This window comes from Oncorhynchus gorbuscha, linkage group LG05 (assembly GCF_021184085.1).
Source record: "Oncorhynchus gorbuscha isolate QuinsamMale2020 ecotype Even-year linkage group LG05, OgorEven_v1.0, whole genome shotgun sequence".
Classification (NCBI taxonomy): domain Eukaryota; kingdom Metazoa; phylum Chordata; class Actinopteri; order Salmoniformes; family Salmonidae; genus Oncorhynchus; species Oncorhynchus gorbuscha.
In genome coordinates this window covers 84896145-84900195 of record NC_060177.1, presented here as the reverse complement: position 1 = coordinate 84900195, position 4051 = coordinate 84896145, and the positions used below count along the sequence as shown (strand labels likewise).

At 44.4% G+C, this 4051-nt stretch overlaps 1 pseudogene across 1 annotated transcript; it reads left to right on the top strand.

The window, feature by feature from the left end:
- The first annotated feature begins 712 nt into the window (after positions 1-712).
- LOC124036598 lies at positions 713-3795 on the top strand (annotated as a pseudogene). Its single transcript, XR_006838930.1, has 5 exons — positions 713-1062; positions 1557-1653; positions 1741-1854; positions 2165-2331; positions 2601-3795. The product of XR_006838930.1 is annotated as an uncharacterized LOC124036598 (transcript).
- Positions 3796-4051: the final 256 nt, after the last annotated feature.

Below are 4051 nucleotides of genomic sequence, written 5' to 3'. Positions count from 1 at the left end.
CAATGATGTAGGCCTACTGAGTAGAATGTTAGAACGTTAGAACAATGATGTAGGCCTACTGAGTAGAATGTTAGAACGTTAGAACAATGATGTAGGCCTACTGAGTAGAATGTTAGAACGTTAGAACAATGATGTAGAAGGCCTACTGAGTAGAATGTTAGAACGTTAGAACAATGATGTAGGCCTACTGAGTAGAATGTTAGAACGTTAGAACAATGATGTAGGCCTACTGAGTAGAATGTTAGAACGTTAGAACAATGATGTAGGCCTACTGAGTAGAATGTTAGAACGTTAGAACAATGATGTAGTCCTACTGAGTAGAATGTTAGAACGTTAGAACAATTATGTAGGCCTATAAAGTAGAATGTTAGAACAATTTTGTAGGCCTATAAAGTAGAATGTGTCTAAACTAATTTGCTATTTAGAAACAGAGTTTTAATGTGTCTAAAGAGAAGGTAGTCTAATAGACCAGGGTGAAAATACTTGCCTCTGGTTATTTTTATTGGTATTTTTTAACGGTCGGGTTTGTTATTAGTGCCAAGCCTAGGCAGAGGTCCTTTCCTCTATATCTGTCGTAGCCTGGACTGGAAATGAGAGCAACAGGAAAGGGGAGGAATGATAATTACATCAGCTCTATGACAAATCAGAGACCAGCATCACAGCCTCTGAGAACCAATCACATTTCACCACGACTGTAGAAATACATAGCGAGCTGTACTCGTTTTTATATTTGAGAACTGACGGGGATAGAAAGACCGAGAGAAACCTTAGGTTTCTTTGGAAAAAAAAAATCCCTAATATTTCTAAGCGAAATAGGTCCATAAGGGTAAACAATATGGTCGTGGTGACAGCGGGACATAAAGTCATCTTGATATCTGGGAAACAGCATGGCTCTCCCAGCGCAACACAGTGCTACAGACGGTCCATTTCGGTCGTTTTGCCTTCATCTGCGTCGAACCAAGCCAATTCTTCCGATTCCGACTCAAATTCGACAACTGGGCCACCCCTGCGAAAAAGACAGAGACTCACTCATTTGAGTCCTGAAGAAAAGCAGCTTCGCAGGTTAGTTTCATGAAGGGGCTGTTTAGTGTGACATTGTTCATGGCTAGGCTTATGTTAATGATTATCTAGCAATCAAATGCGATAATATCTTGTGACTCAAAAGGGAACAATGGTGAATTGATTGTCCAGCGGAAGCCGGCTACTCCCTTCTCCCCACATCTGGAACGAGTCCATGAACTTCTCTTTCCAATAACTAGGCTAAGAATAAAACATGCACGTTCTACATGTAGAATATAAGGTAGATTCGTAGGCCAAAGACACAACTCGGCTGGACTATCAACAGGTATTGCTTATCAACGGATTTGAGGAGTCTACAGTCAGTCAGCTGATCCGAACCAGGTTTTCATATTTGAAGCAGCGCTGTACTCGATCTGTTCTGCCTGCGTGGCAGGAATATGGCGGCTGATTGTGCAATAACTAACAAGCCATTCCTGTTCAACTTGTTCTGTCAGCAATTTCTAAAGAAAAATGCTTCAAATGTCTGTCCTCTTCAGGAAACTCAAGAACAGAGTTGCAGCCCAGACAGCCAGAGACAGAAAAAAAGCTAAAATGGGGGACCTGGAAGACCAAGTTCTAGCGTTGGAGTTGGAGGTAAATGTATATCCACCATGTAAACGTGTCATGGTGTAAAAGGCTGATAGGCTGAGGTGTTCACACTTTTTTTCCCCCCTTCTCTAGAACAAGAAACTTCATGTTGAGAACAGGCTTTTACAGCAAAAGACATGTGGCTTGGTGAACGAGAATGAGGAACTGAGACAGAGGCTGGGGTTGGATGCCCTGGAAGCCAAAGAGGTAAGCGGATTTGTGGAGTTGCTACTTATGCAGAGGGTGGGGGGGGGGTGAACTAAGTTGGCCACCTGGTTGGCTGTCAGCTCTGTTATAGCCTTGAATCAGTAATATTACCTCTACTATTCTGCACATTTACTTGGTCCCGGTATCCACTTTAGTTTATTTAGTAGATATTTCAACTCTATTTTCATACCTGCATTGTTTAAGGTTTTGTCAGTAATCATTTCACAGTAAGTCTACTACACTGGTTGTATTTGGAGCATGTGACAAATACCATTTTTTAAATGGACTGTTATAACACCTCTCTCCTCAGGGTCAGGTGTTGGAGTCCAGTGGGATTGATGCAGGTTTGGGGATCGGGTCTTCTGAGTCTGCAGTACTCAGGCTATGTGTGCCTCCGCAGCAGGTGCAGGCCCAGCAATGCCCAAATCTGAAGATTTCCCAATGGATACAGATAGTCCTGACTCTACAGACTCTGAGGTGAGACCATTTTTGTCTGCTATGGCTAATGTAAACAGACATTTTGTAGTGTGATGTGGGCTTTGTCAATTGGAGAAGAAACTATGTACCAGCACTTTTTATAATGAATAGTAATTGATTGGATTTGTGTTGCCAAGAGCTTTTCCAGTAGTGTTGTTCTTGTCCCAGTCCTGTTTATTGGTGGCCATTTCCACATCCACCCATAGACTCAACTATGGTCTTCTACCTCTGTTCAGAGTTGTAATTCTCTCCTTCTCACCCTTCTCCAGTCTGATCTCTTGCTGGGCATTCTGGACATCCTTGACCCAGAGCTGTTCCTCAAGGAGTGTAGTGAGCAGGAGATCCAGGCGCAGGAGATGCTGCTGGTCGGAGGGGGGGCAGGAGTACCTTCCCCCTCACCTGCAGCTCTGGGGGCCACACCAGTTAAGCTGGAGGCCCTTAATGAACTGATCCACTTTGACCACATCTACACCAAGCCTGTGGAGGGGGTGGCGCTTCCCCCTGGGCAGCAGGAAGTGCATTACGAGGAGAGTGTAACAAAGATGGAGGAGGTCTTCTCTTTGGCTGAGGAGGTCTGCGAGGTGGTGTGTGTCAAAGACGAGCCGGAGGAAGTGGTCATCATCCCTGAGAGTCACGGGGTGTTGGATGACTTCCTGTCCGCGGTCTCGCCGACCTCTGACCTGGCCCTGGGTGGCCTGGAGAAGACGGGTACCTACCTGACTGAGACCTACAGCGACTCCGGATACGAGCGGTCCCCTTCCCCCTTCAGCGACATGTCCTCCCCCCTCTGCTCTGAGGGATCCTGGGATGATGTGTTCGCCAATGAACTGTTCCCTCAGCTGATCAGTGTCTGACGTGAGCCCTATTGGCCCAATCAATGATCCAACCTATAGATCTCCCTTCTATTTTCATGTAGTGTTAAGTGACTACAGTAGATCATGCTTTATATTGATGTCTAGATGGCAAAGTGATAGCCTTTTTCCCAGATCTGTTTGTGCTGTTGAGCCAATGGCTATATTTTGTCTTTACAGTACAAACTAATCTGTGACCAGGCTAATACTAGTTTGCCTTGTGTTTTTAAAACTAAGTTAAGCACGTAATCTCCTCTATTACAGCAGGTCTGTACAATGGGTGATCCTGCATTGACTTGTGGGAGATGTAGTTCTTGACATCTTAATTTGGCATCACTACTTGATTGCTAGTGGTTTTGTAAGATTGCTTAATAATCTATCCACACATTGTTGGGTTCCCGGGGAAATGAATGCATCCAGTATTTGTGTACATTGTATTTAGCTGGGGGATGGGGACTGACTGCTCTAAAGACACTTATTTATTTGTGTATCCTGCTCCGGCGTCTTCTGTATGTTATCGGTTTTAGCATGTAGGAATGTTTTCCTCTGTATCATTTTGTTGCACTCTCCTTGTTGCGCTAAATTACTGCATTAATAAAAACTTTGCATTGCATCTCGTTTCACTCATGAGGTCTGTCGTACAGAGAAGGTTGGACTGAAACTACCATTGCCTAGAGCTGCACCATGTAATAGGCAAGCTTGGGTGTCTTGACTATTTTTGCCATGGTATTTCCACTACACTCTACAGCGTGCTTATTAAGTTGTCTTTTAAATGGCTATTGCTTTCTCCAAGAAACCGAACATTCAGCATGTCCTTTCACTCGCTCTGCGGGGACCTGCCCTGGGTGCTAGGGCAAAATCCAAAACCT